The 14,989-nt window shown below is 41.4% G+C and overlaps 1 long non-coding RNA gene across 1 annotated transcript; it reads left to right on the top strand.

The window, feature by feature from the left end:
- The first annotated feature begins 555 nt into the window (after positions 1-555).
- LOC140582294 (uncharacterized) lies at positions 556-3,165 on the top strand. Its single transcript, XR_011985223.1, has 2 exons — positions 556-2,252; positions 2,300-3,165. It is a non-coding gene; the product is annotated as an uncharacterized lncRNA (long non-coding RNA).
- Positions 3,166-14,989: the final 11,824 nt, after the last annotated feature.

Here is a 14,989-nt window from a genome sequence, read left to right as displayed (position 1 = left end):
CTCTGTTTTTTTCTTTTTATGTGAATTTTTTTTAAATGAATTTTTTGTTAAACGGCACTAGAACACTTTTTTTCCCCTCCACATAAAGTGTTCACCTATAAAATATTAGAAAGATAGAAAGATTAGAAAAGATTAAAGTTAGATTAGTAGGTTGGAATAAAACATGTTTATTATGGTGAGAATAATCATCAGAAACCCCAAACTTTAGAAAAAAGTACCTGGTAGTCTTTGAGTTCCCCAGACTCTCCAAGGAACTCCATCAAGCAGTGGATAATGACATCTCTTCCACCTTCAACATTTTGCTGTGTGACAGAAATTACTGCAGAAACCAATGTGTAATAGTATAATACAATCAATGTTTTAATTTCCATGTGGATGTGCAGATGAATTGTCACCAGTTATCTATTTTTAAACGATACAAGACCACAAGGAAATGAGAATAAGAATATAATTTTAAACGTTGGCTGAATTTGTCCAGCATGGGTCTTATTTTTGCGCTTGCACCCCTCCCCCCCCTTGTCCGAAGTAGGGTTAGGTTTAGGGTTGACAAAAAGGTTCACTCCAGATGAATTGTCGTTATCCTTCTGAACTCCTCTTTGATCTGAAACATATGATAATAACACAACATACACACTGCAATGTAAGGCCACCTCAGGAAACTTATTACAATTTCAACATTTGAGATTTCATAATCAAGCAAAGTGTTTCTTATTAATAATCTTGCAGCCTGCACATACAAAACAATCCAAGTAACAGGTAAAGAAACAAAAGAGCTGGACTTACCTGATTTTCCCAGAACAGAGCATGTCATTGCTCCAAGAGGTCATGCACTGCAGGGCAATTCTTCACAACTTCTTTGTCTTTGATATGAAAAAGACTTCTCCATTTTCTCACCTATGGACTGTTCTGAATTCGGTTTGATGTCCTCTGATGAATTGTTCATTTGAGCTTATTTCTGTTGTAATCTGTGCATGTTGGAATTTTGATGTGCGGTACCTACCACAGATACACAAAAATAAGCAGTAATTTCGAAAACATACATTATTTATATTTGAACTGAAAACGGACTGGTGCATTAAATTTCAGAAAAGCTCTCCAGAAACTCTCCCAACTGAGGTGCCATCAGTGCTCTGCCATAAATCTCATAGAAAGTAAAAACAGCATTTATGCTCAATATAGCATGTCAACTTATCTGGCTCATTCACATCTTTTTGGAAGCTGGTACAAATTCGGACATCCAACCCAGCAAGACTCAAATAAGGGAGGTAACCCTAAGGTATTTCGATAGCACTTAAACATCTGAAATTTTGAAAACTCCTTTGTGATGGAAAAATTGTGATGGACGGTAAATTAAGTGAATCTAAATGGGACCCTAAGGTGTGTTTGTTTGTCCCACATACAGAGAAATCATGTAGGTTTACTTAGCACAAAGAGAGGCCAATCAGAATGCCTCCTCAGTCTCAAACTGACTGCTGCACACACAAAAAAAAACACATTTCTGCAATGTTCTGTGTCATCTGAGGGTGTCAAGGAGCTGTATGCAGAAGACTTCTGGAGCTACAGAAAATGTGTGCTGTCTAAAAATAATCTAAGGTGTGACAGTTCAGTTTTTTTCTAGGGAGGTTAAGAGAACTGCCCTGAAACTATATTTCCTGACTATATAGGAAACTATATTTCCTGACTATATAGGAAACTATATTTCCTGTCAATAGCAGAAGTAAGTTTTTTCATTCTGGTTTTAACCCAGATAGCAAAATTCTTCTGGGCCAGATCTGGCCCACACTATTAATTTTCCTCTGGCCCAGATACCGCAAAGAATGACGGCCCTCTGACGGCCCAGACATGGATTTCCTGATTTGGGCCATAACAGGCCCAGTAACGGCCCAGACATGGTTTTTCCTGATTTGGGCCATAACAGGCACAGTGACGACCCAGACATGGATTTTCTGATTTGGGCCATAACAGGCACAGTGACGACCCAGACATGGATTTTCTGATTTGGGCCATAACAGGCACAGTGACGGCCCAGACATGGTTCTACCTGATTTGGGCCATAACAGGCCCAGTAACGGCCCAGACATGGTTCTACCTGATTTGGGCCATAACAGGCCCAGTAACGGCCCAGACATGGTTCTACCTGATTTGGGCCATAACAGGCCCAGTAACGGCCCAGACATGGTTTTTCCTGATTTGGGCCATAACAGGCCCAGTAACGGCCCAGACATGGATTTTCCTGATTTGGGCCATAACAGGCCCAGTAACGGCCCAGACATGGATTTTCTGATTTGGGCCATAACAGGCCCAGTAACGGCCCAGACATGGTTTTTCCTGATTTGGGCCATAACAGACCCAGTAACGGCCCAGACATGGATTTTCTGATTTGGGCCATAACAGGCCCAGTAACGGCCCAGACATGGTTTTTCCTGATTTGGGCCATAACAGGCCCAGTAACGGCCCAGACATGGATTTTCTGATTTGGGCCATAACAGGCCCAGTAACGGCCCAGACATGGATTTTCTGATTTGGGCCATAACAGGCCCAGTAACGGCCCAGACATGGATATTCTGATTTGGGCCATAACAGGCACAGTGACGGCCCAGACATGGTTCTACCTGATTCGGGCCATGACAGGCCCAGTGACGGCCCAGACATGGTTCTACCTGATTTGGGCCATGATAGGCCCAGTGACGGCCCAGACATGGTTCTACCTGATTTGGGCCATGATAGGCCCAGTGACGGCCCAGACATGGTTCTACCTGATTTGGGCCATGATAGGCCCAGTGACGGCCCAGACATGGTTCTACCTGATTTGGACCATGATAGGCCCAGTGACGGCCCAGACATGGTTCTACCTGATTTGGGCCATAACAGGCCCAGTGACATCATAAACCACAATGGCTACACAATTGATATCAATAAAGTTTATTTTTACTTTTACTATAAACAACATATAAATGCTTTTCAACAAACTACTGATTTATATTTAATTACACTTTACTTTGTAACTTCAACAGACAGATGAGGCATTTAAAGCACTTTACAACATACAAAATATCTAAGAACATGGCCCTGTAAAACTGGTTAATAAAATGTGAAATTTGCGTGGTCAAAAACACACAAAAATATCCAAATACAAAACAAGTAAATACATTGCAAAAAATGTAACTAAGTGTCATTTGTCCTTTTTGCATGTTCCTTCCTTCCTCCATCCCTGTCAGGTGCCAACTGAAGCCATCTTTGAATGTTTTTCTCTGCCTCCTGGTCCATTGCACTTCTAGTTAAGGAATTTCGTCTTACAGCAGCTACAACATACAACACAAAACTATTACTGCCACCTGCTTCTAAGGCATAGAACATAAATCATACCTTCAAGAGCAAGACAGCACCCAACATTTATAGGATAAAACAATTCCAAAACACATACAGTAGTACACAAATAAGGAGATATAAATCATTATGTCCATGACAGAATATCATGAACAAGTAAACAATATTTAAACAGGGTTGTTAATTTCACCATTTTATTCACAACACAAGTCAAAGTTGTATGCATGTATGTATGCAATCTGAAATGTAATATCTGTTCTGATCTGACACAAAAAAACACTCATTGTTGAACTGTAACTGTCCAGAAGGCTGCTATATCCAATACTGCACAGAATATATGCCCCTGATTTTTCCATATGAATTTCATCCGGTTTTTTTTGGCTATGACTTTAATATGACACACAACTTGACCAACTTACAGTATGATCATGCATAACTGATAAATCTGTCGATTGATCAATTAGACGCATATATATAAAGATATATTTCCATCACTAGAAATTAAATGCACAAAGTCATAAATTGGAACTTGTGGGGCTCATTTTTAACCAAACAAGTTTCAGATATCACCAGTAACAAAGGGGCAGTGGACTGAAGTGACATGTCCCCCATGAAAAGAAAAAAATAGAAGGTGCCGGTTTGGATTAGCTGTTAATTTCTGTGGTGCGAGCTTTATCACTTCTCAGAGAGAGAAATGTCATTTGGCGTGGGAGGTTGTTGTGGTAGCCATACTATTTCCCTAGCATTTCCACCCATCTGTTATCTTGGGCGTGGCCAGTCAGGTCGGCGCCCACCCGTGTCCTAAATCAAGCCTCCCTCAACCCTCAAACATTTTTTTTATCATCCAGTTTGTTTCCTTACCTCTTGGTTACCTTGTTAGGCTTCCTTATCCATGAAAAGATTTTAAAATTTGGTTTTAAAATTTTTGGTGTGGCCCTCTGAAGACGAGACGTATGATGTCAATAGAACGGCCCAGTCCCAAAAAAAAATGGTAAAATAAACCTCAGGAGAATTATATAAATAAATCAAAGGTTTATATGTTACCTGACTATTACTGAGGGGTATTAGAACACAACTGTAAAAAAAAAAAAAAATACAATTTTTTATTTTAATAATATTACTATCAATATCAATATTATCAATATTAGTAACATCTGTGGTGTTAGGGTCGGTTTTGACCCATATATATTTACTTCAAGAAGAAGGTAAAAAAAGTTTTTTTTTTCCAAAAGTTGAACTTTAATTCAAATCACAAAGACAAAGCCAAACAAGTAAGACAAAATAAAATACAAAATAAATTACAAAATGTAGATCAAACAAACAATCAAACCAATAGAATTAGTAGTACGGCACCTAAGGGTGGTAGCTCTCCAGGAGCAGGATTGGTACAGTATGTTTACTCTCGAGATCATGTGGAAGGTCTTCAGTGACATCGTTGCCGAAAAATATTTCTACCTGTTGCTGTGTCCCAGAGACTGGCTGTGGCCTCATTGCCAGATCGGTATACTCCAGCAAGAAGAAGAATACCAATATAAGCATCCAGGAATCCTTCGTCAAAGTCAATCCATGTGTCTCCGTAGACTTTTTGTCCTTCTAGGTTTGTCATGTCAAGTATTATTTTTTTTCAGCGATGATGGCATGAACTGTTCAAAACTTGTTTTAATGTCACTTATCCTTGTTATGGCGAACCTTGTGACCCCAGGAGTCATTTTGATGATATTTTCAGCAGCTGCCCTGCCAGCTGTCCTGCGAGTCTCATCAGGTGGTACTAACCTCCAGGAGATGCTGCCATTCTTGGACTGTAGTACTTCAGCTGGTGGGGAAACAGCTTCAGAGGTGATCTCCTCCTCAGACTCTGTGCCTGTGTCTTCTGACTGACACTCCACAATGTCTTCCTCCTCTGACTCCACCTCATCAGAGTCACTGTGCCACTCTGTAACTTCTCCTTCAGCTAGGATATGATCCATAGCTTGGAGTGCTGTGAATTTGTCCATTTTTACCTCTGCAAATTACAGATGCTTTCTCTCCAGTCACAATCACCAAACTGAACTGGTCTGGGCCAGTTTTGGTAGGGCTGTCTCTGTTTTTTTACTCGGGGTGTGAAGGTGTGAAGAGATAAGCCCCTGACTACAGCTGGGGGGATGGGAGAGGCCTGCTGCCTGACAGAGTTGTGTGGGGCCAGAGTGAGCTGAGAGTGTGTTTATGACTTCAGTTTGGCCAGTATTTATTGTTTAAATGGAAGTTTCAGAAAAAATGAAAAAGCCTTGATGCAGTAAACAAAATGTATGTGGTACTTTTATGCATTAAAACTTGAAAACGGGTCGGTGCCGACCCTAGGGTAATAGTAGGGTTATCTCTTTCTTCATGCAAACAAGTAGGGTGATTTCGGCCACATGTTCCACATTTATGTCTTCTTTTGCAGTTTCTCACAATATGTCCCTTCCTAAGACACCCAAAGCAGAGGTGATTCTCCTGAATGAAAGTCTTCTTGTCTTCGATAGTTCCTTTTGCAAATGTAGGACATTGGGCAATGCTGTGTTTTTCATCTTTACAGGCGAAGCATGATACCTTTAACTTGCTGATTGTTTCAAACCCTTTAGAAGCAAAATCCTTCACTTCAGCCTTTGTACTGAGAGCTTTAGCTCGCTTGGAAAACCTTTCATCAGAATCCTTCAGGTTCATGAAAAGTGGGGAAGTAATGGGGTTACATGCTATTCTGGTTTCCTTCTGCATAAATTCTGCAAAGCATTTGAAACTTGGATAGTCACCTGACGCATCCAGCTCTTCCACTATGATTCGATTCCACTTGCGGACAATCCATTCAGGAAGTTTCTTTAATAACTTGTGATTTTCTTCACAGTCATTTAATATGGTAAGTCCCTTAACATGAGGAATCGCCTCAACACATCCTTGCAGGAAGTCTGTGAAGTCTCGTAGAGCAAGAGGATCATTTGCTCCGATTTTGGGCCATCTCGTTAACTTGTCTCGAAAGGCCTTCTGCAGTACAAATGAATTCCCATACCTGTCTAGTAAAACCTTCCATGCACCTTGGTATGCGTCCTCTGAATTTCTATAGAAATATCCTTCCACTGCTCTGCGAGCCTCTCCAGCGAGGTAGTTCTTAAGGTAGAACATCTTTTCCCCAGGTGGGAGGGGCTTTCGATCAATAAGGGCCATGAATGACATCTTCCAATCTATAAATTTCAAAGGATCGCCAGCAAAGATAGTGGGTTCAGGTACAGGTAGTCGATGTATGCTTAGTGAGTCTGCTATGGCGTGAGCTAGAGCAACATTTTCCTGAGATGGCTGTAATTTACGCTCTTCGAAGAATGTCTGCTGAGGTAGAAATGATTCAGTTTCTGGGTTTAACTGAAATGTAAGCTCTGTCCTTTGACAACCAATGTGAGTCCCAGGGTCTATTTCTTCATCGCCGCCTTCAATGATGCCTTTAAGATTATTATACACTTTGACACGAGCCGCTGCCACTTTTACTTCTTTGTTTACTTGCAACTGACGCAACCCTTTTCTCTCCTCTTCTAGCTTTAGGTGCATTTCCATCTCCCTTTGCTTTATTTCCGCAAGCATTTTAGCTTCACAACACTTCCAATCACTCTCCATTCTGTTAAGCTTCGCTTGCTGATCATGGATTCCTTGCATAGCTTTAGCTTGCTCTTGTTTGGCTGCAAGTTCTGCCTCTGCATCAGCTCGTTTGCTTGAGATCCTGGAAGAGGTCTTTGACTGTTTGCTTGATCCTAGCGATGACTCTGAAATGACTGTGTTTGTTTTCGTGCATCCAAAGATAGATTCATACTCGTCCTTATTTAGAACTTGTCTCACTCTTTCCTTCACAAGCTCTTCATTGTAATCTTCATCTATTATTTCAAGCCGTTTACTTACAAGATCACTGATCTCACCAGTCAGTGCGGCACAAGCATCCATACGTTTGACAATGTCCGGAGAAGTGGCATGATTACGCAGTATTGGTTTATAATGATGATAAACTGAATTATGTTGGCTTTGAATGTCTTCTTGTATTCTTTCAAGATTCTCACGTGAACGGAAAAGTTTCAGTTTCGATCTACTGTCCTTTGCGCTCTCCTTCCAACAGTTATAAGCTTTATAAAAGGCCTTCTCTTGTTTCTTGGCTTCCTGCTCGCGCATCTCCAGACCCCTTTCTGTAAAGCTTCTTTCGCGTGAGCTTGATCTGATCTGCTGCACAGATGGATTGCTTATTTCTTCCGTTCTTAACGACATCTCTTTTACTTGCTCAATTGCTTGTGCTACAGTATCCTTTTCCATAATCTCTTGTTCATTCACAACTTCCATAATCAGGGAAGAACTTCAGCGGTAAACCTCTAGTAAGTAAACACTCAAAGGATACTGGAAAGCACAATAAACGCAAACAAACAGCAGTATTTGTATACAAAGTTCAAAGTCTAACTTGTAATGTAAATCACCAGAAAAATTTTCACAAAATTATAAGTAACTTCAGCACTGACTATACCTCTTTGAATACACAACAGATTGAAGTTTCTTTAAATGATGCTCAAATTTCAGCCAAATTATGAATTCAAACCTTTAAACTGTGAAATACATGTATTGCATTTGCATCAAATATTCCCTTCACGTTGAAGTCCTTTGCAATTTTAACCTTTCATCTCAAATGTCAATGAAATGTTCTCTATACAAAGTACAGGTCGACCTGATGCAGCTTATATAGGAATATGATCGTTGTAAACTCTCTTGGCACTCAAAGTCTCACTCTGCATCTGCTACGTAAACGACAGAGCACCGCCACCTTCCAACCTTGCTCTTTATACCTCTGCGATGACGACACGACCTCCAGCTGCTTGCTCCCGCAGAACTAGCCGTGCTGTTGCGTTGTCGCGAAGAAGACGGTTGTGCTGTAATAGATGCATAGTTCCTTTGCGTCGAGTTTCACTGTAGCTGCCCTTCGGTATCGATAAATAACGGGACACAGAGTGCTCCAGACGGGTGCTTATCTCTCTTTATTTCGCGCTTGCAGAGCGCCGTTGAGCCTTTTGTTGCGTAGCACCGTGAAACTCGCTCCGCTTTACCAAAGGGTACTAAGTTTAAAAATTGAGCTGAATCAAACTGCATTCACCAAAAAACTCAATTTTCTCCATGTACTTTGAAAGAACAGAAATCTTCACGCTTCTCACCGATGAACTGATTACCCCTTTTTACTCCACCCCTCACGGTGTAATGCACGTAACACGTACAATTAATTTAAAGAGACACAACACCATTTTGCGGTCATTTACACAGGGCTCTCGAGTTTACTGCAGAGCTCTCAAGTCTCACGTATTGTGTGTGGGACACACGCATTTAAAGACATGTCCATATATGATATGAATATGCGTTATTTTACTTTGTGTAGAGAGAGCGAGAGGGCCTGAGCACATGTGGTTTATCCTCCCTCTAATTGTTTTTTGTATTATACTCAGCGCAAATAATGTGTTTCCTCTGCCCCTTTTGTTGTACCGCACACGCGGGAAGAGAGAGAGCGAGAGGGCCTGAGCACATGTGGTTTATCCCCCTGCGGCGGGGGGGACGGGTGAGTGGGGCGGGGGGAAAGAGCGAACAGGATGTGATATCTTCTCGTTTGTGCTTTTTCCAGTGGATGTTTCAGCTACTGTAGTAAATCTTGTCCATATTCAGTTTGTAGGTAATCTATTATTTTCTTTCTCAACTTCTAAAAGTTTGATTTAAGGGGGCTTTGCCCCCTCTTGCCCCAGCGTAGAGCCGGCCCCGGGCAACAGTGAGAAGCAGATCCGTTACGTTACATTAGCAGCAGAAATTAGTAGCAGGAGAACGCAGGGGAAAACTTGAAGAAGAAGAGTTCGTGCTGGTGGACGACAGGCAGCCAGGGGCGAGGACCGGATCCGAGACGTGCGGGGGCTACGGGTCCCGGACCCGGGTCCTCGGCCGCTAGTCATGTCCGGGCTTGCCGGGGCTCCGACCGTCCTCCTTGAGGATATAAGCAGGGCGGCCACGGAGCGAACAACAGCGGCCGCAGTCACGGAGCGAGAGCAGATTACTGGACGGATCTACAGCACAGAGCACCACGGTCGAGGGTAAGTTTCTGCTTTTTCATTCCTGTATGTGAGCAGGTTTTGCGCCAAAAAGTTATTGTCTGCCAAGAAACTGATTATCATCCGCAGGAGCGCGCACAGACTGTTTGGGACACAATAGCAGAGTTTACTATGCGACTACATCGGCTATTTTCGATAACAAATCGTCTTGAAGTGCAAAAACTATACAGTACAGTCGAACTTCGTTACAACGTACGTCGGGGGACATTAAGAATTTGGACGTTATAACCAAGTCCCTCAAAATGAATGATAGAACACAAAATGTATATAAAAAAAACTTATAAAACACCCCTCAAGTTGACACTATGACATACAGCTTGTGTAGTTTGAAGAATATAGTTCCTATTCTAAATAGTCCGGCCGGTGTTCTGACGAGTTGAGCTACTTTGTCGAGTTAGGCTACCGTAGTGCTAATCGATAGCCCTAACCCCAACTCTTACCCTAACCCTAAGAACCCAAAAACCCCTAAAACCCTTACCTTAACCTTAACCCTAACCCCTAAAACGTAAACACTAATTCCAAGACGGTGGAACTGCACATGCGCCGAAAGGCTCGATAGCACGTTTCGATAGGTAGCTCAACTCGTCAGAACACCGGCGTGGAATGCTTCGTGAGGATAGGTTCATAATTAGGCGTTGCTAAGCGATGTAGATGGCCGGCAACAGCCGATTCTGAATTGCGCACGCGCTGGGAAGATGAGGCTGTACGTTGTAACGAAGGTCTGTTTGCCTATTTTCCTCTGAAAATCATACGTTATATCGAAGTTTACGCTGTAAAGGTGTACGTTCTAAGCGATACCGGCAAATGGAATAATGCATTACGTGAATTCGGGACATTGAAATTTGAACGTTGTATTGGTGTAAACGTTATAAACGGGGTACGTTATACCGAGGTTCGACTGTACATGTATCCCCGAGCTAATCGCGAAGGTATGTCTTTGTCTGATTTAGGGGTTTGGTGAATTTTTAAATAAATAATTGTAATAAGAGTCAAAGGAAGCCATTGTCATGTAAAACGGTTTAAAGCTGTCCACGCTCGTAACTGTGTTGTGAAACTGTAACCTTATGTCATGAAGTCACGGAAGTTCAAATGCGACACATTAATGTGACGCATTTTAACCAGTACAATGCAGTTTACCCATTGCCAAATAGCGATTAACGCCAATACCTTTTTACTGAATGGCTCTTTCTGCCTGATTTTACCTTTTTAGCACAAATGGATAAGAACATTTTAAACCATGTACTCTATTTTACCACTTTAAACAAGTATAATGCAAGCTTGCGAGTGGGTCACATGCTGTAGGTTGTCGCCATGTTGGTACAACATAGAGATTAACCACAAAAATGCTTTTCCCCTGTCAAATACATTGCAAATGTGAGCAAACACCCATATAATATAAAAAAGGAAAAAGTATATTTGGAAAAAAAAAATATATTTATACCTTTGATTGAGCAATTCGCTCAATAAGTTCAAAGCATGTATTTCCTATCTGCAAAACAAACAAAAAACAATTCAACTTGGCATACATAATTAGCTTTTGTATTAGAGAACTGAAAGGGATGAGATGTAAACCCACTGTTGCCTCCATTTCATTGTTCAATCCCAAGTGTTTCATGGAGCACTTAATATTTCACTTGGATACTAAGGATATGAATGTCACTGTAGTATTTAGTAGTATTTTGGTGTTCCAGCAGCCCAAGAACAGAAATAGCAATGAAATTAATGGTGGCTAAAATAAGAATACAAGTCCCAAGAAGTCAGCACGGATCAGACAACTTTTTCCTGTTTTTACAGTTAGCTCAGCCTCAGGGTTGTTAGTGTCCAAGATGTAGTTCAGCTGATGATTGTAAAAGGAAAAAAGAAAAAAATGCGGTTTCACAAGTCATCACTTTCATAACAAGCATATTTAATATTAAGATATATTAAGATTAAGAGGAACAAGGGTGACAGGGCTTCGAGAAGAGAAGTAAAATGTCACACAGCTACCTCTTTACTTATGGCGCTTTTCCACTGCATAGTACGGCACAGCACGGTTCAGTACAGCTCACCTTGGTTTGGCTCAGTTCGGCTCGGTTTGCATTTCGACTGCAGTTTAGTGCCGCTTTAGAGTGGGCGGGATTATTCACGTGTCGTTATAGTTGCGCCGCCTCTATTGCCGTGACATCATCGTAAATGCGCCACAAACAAACACACAACAATGGAGCATATCGACGGAATGGTGTTCTTCATTTTCGGCATGTGGATGTTTTTAACAGCAAGACCATTTTTAGTTAAAACAAAATGGTGCGTCCGAACCTTTGCTGGCTGTGCTAAAAATCTAGCAGGTCTGTTGTGTCTCGTGTCGCAAGTTCAGTGACGCAGTAATGACGATTTTCTCCGGCCAATCAGTGACCAGTAGAGTTTACACGTCACGTTTTGGTAACGGTTCGGCGCGCTTGGAACCTTGGCTGAGGTGGTACTAAAAAAAGGACCAGGTACCAGGTACTGTTCCCAGTGGAAAACCCCCCAAAAGTGAGCTGAACTGAACCGTGTCGTGCCGTACTATGCAGTGGAAAAGCGCCATTAGAGACACATACCAGCTGCTCTTGGGCAGGGTGAAGCTTCAGTGTCCATGAGGCTCGACATGGTCTCACATTTTCACATTTGTGATTGTTTCACAATGTAAGCCACATGCATCGGTCTCTACAAAAGGGAGTTAAAACATAAAATCATAAAATAATCCAAGTTGCTTATTTTCTCTCAAATCTACTACCTACCTGTGTATGGGTCGTTTGGAGGCCCCTGCTCCTGCAGAGGTGCTCCAGCTACTGAAGGTTGATGCTGTGTTGATGTATCAGTGCTGTGGGTCCTGATGTTTAAGAAATCATTATCATACAACTGAAGCATTGTATTTGAAATTAACCATATAAAACAAAATATTTCCTTAAAGTAGTATTTTACGAAACACTGCTTGTCCAAATTTGTCCTGTGTGATGTCTTGCAAACGATGTGACTCACGTCCTCTCTGCAATTGTTTCTCCAAAAGCTTTGTATTCATACTGTTCTTTCTATGATGTACTATGTTTCTCGTTAAAAAATGTTTGTTATGGGTGCCATGTTATTAAGGAAGTAGTTGTTTCTCTGCATAAATGGTAAATAGGCTGCATTTATATAGTGCTTTTTACTACTCTTACGAGTACCAAAGCGCTTTACAGTTATGCCTCACATTCACCCATCCACACTCACATTCACACACCGGTGGCGAAGGCTGCCATGCAAGGCGCCAACCAGCTCACCGGGAGCAATTTGGGGTTCAGTGTCTTGCTCAAGGACACTTCGATGGGGTCAGGAGGACCCGGGGCTCGAACCTGCAACCTTTCAGTTGCCGAACGATAACACTACCTCCTGCACCACCATCTTCCCCATACAAGAAAAAAGTTGCTCGGCCACCTGACTATTCAATGAACCCTGAAGTTCAGGAACCAGGTAGATCTGCCATAACACTTGCTCTGGGTCTTTGGTATTGGCCTCATGCAATCGGTCATATAAGACATAGTGGTCTGAGGAACCAGTGCATGGATGCCCATCTTCATCAGGATTCTGCAATGCTTCAGTCAGCCATGGTAATGAGATCTTGAGTTTTCTCTGCTGAGCTGCTGTGATGTTTTCTTCTGTGGACGCAGTCATGTGGCTTGAAAGGTAGCATAGTTGGGAAACATAGGTTGCCATGAGTTGCCAAACCCCGAGCAAAATCATAAACTGTGACATTTGGCACGTGTTTCCAGGACAGAAGAAGATCTGCAAAATCCCTTGGAGACTCTGCCCGCAGGTTAAACTTTAAACCGTACACCACACTATGAGGGCAGAGAATCACTGACCACCCGCCTTTATGGGAAAATTGAAAAACAAAGTTAAATATTTAATTTTGTGAATAGCAAATCTAAAGTACTTTTTATGCTGTTAAATGTGACCCTTACCAGATGTTCCCCAGATTTTCTGGAATATCTTTTCATATGAATGTCGTGTCTTCATCTCCTGCCTTAGTCTAAGAATCAGATCCATCCGTGATCCCTTCGCATCCAAATTGCAAGCCTTGCAGAGCTTACGCACAGTTGAAACCTTTTGAAATAGACAAGAAATAATGCAAGATGTCACTGCACAATCCAACTCACACATGCATACATTCATGCATGCATACACAAGTGTACCTTCTGCTTCATGAGCTCATCCACAAGACGGTCCTCTGACACCATACTGACTTCAGCTTCAGTGGAGGACTTTGAAGAGGATGCTTTTTCAAATTCTGTATTTAACACCGTCTTTGATTGATGTGTGTTCTCTCCAATCCATGGAGCCCAGTAATCAAAAGTTGGTATTACACTAAAGTTGTTATTTTTACTACCTGTGAATACCAATACAAGACATTCACTATATGATAAAGTGTATCAAAAAGTGATGGTAACTATTAATTTGAGAAATTTGAGAATATGTAAATACTTTGGACAAAGCGACGAGAAATCATCTCCATCTGAACAGAATCCCAGAACTCTTCAATGTTAACTTCACCAGTGAAGTTTTCTGGGGCATCTTTAATATCACTCACTGAAAAATAAGTAATTTATTTTATCGTAAATTATTTTTTGATATTTTCACTCCTCCTAACACTCGAGAAGCTGTGACCTACCAGGGAAGTTGAAAACTCCTTTTTTGTGTAGGTCCATGACAAATACCGGAGGATAATAGCCACAGCAAACACAAGTAAAAGAGTAGATGTGGCTTGTTAGTGCCTCAAAGTGGCAGTAGGCATGCAGAACAGTGTGTCTTGCTGGAAATTTAACCTTCCTTAGGCTTTCCAGTGCATTTAATACCTTGGATATTGAGACATTATTCTACAGAAGAGACAAAAAACAAGCAATAACACACACACATATTTAAGCATTTGTCCTCATCATGAAAACAACTCCATTTTACCTACCTGTAGGTTGTGTCTCAGGTACACACACAGTTCAAGGGTCAATATAGTATGGTCATCAAAGTTGTGCAGACCATCCTGCCATTCCTGGTATCTATAGGTCATATGACACTGTGGACATCGCCGGAAATAGGTCGATACATCTAGCATAATGAAAATAAAAATACATAATTTAAACTGTTGCATTCATTGCAAACTTTCATGATAGCAAGCAAAACAACAATTACTTATTATCAATTACCCCATTCATGGCAATTATTATGGCATTTCTGGAGATCCTTGCTTGCTTTTCAAGATGTATTGATCCTGGACAGAGTGCACAAACTGTCTCTAATGGATGCAACTCTGTGACATAGTCCGTGAGTGCTTTCGATTTGACAAGGTCATCTGGAAGGTTGGCTGGAATATTTTTATGTCTGTATATATACTTTACAAGTTGTTTAAATACTTCAGCTGATGGTGGGTAGACGGTATCTTTGAGCTGTTGTGGCGTAGCGATGCTGGTTTCCTCTGTTCTGAACAAATCCCGGTTAGTTTGAAATAAATGCTATTTGCTTATGTTTTTGTGGACACATGACATTCTTGGTTTGGAGCA

This window comes from Paramormyrops kingsleyae, chromosome 24 (assembly GCF_048594095.1).
Source record: "Paramormyrops kingsleyae isolate MSU_618 chromosome 24, PKINGS_0.4, whole genome shotgun sequence".
Taxonomy (NCBI): Eukaryota; Metazoa; Chordata; class Actinopteri; order Osteoglossiformes; family Mormyridae; genus Paramormyrops; species Paramormyrops kingsleyae.
Note: the sequence above shows the minus strand (reverse complement) of the source record. Positions and strands in the feature narration are given on the sequence as shown.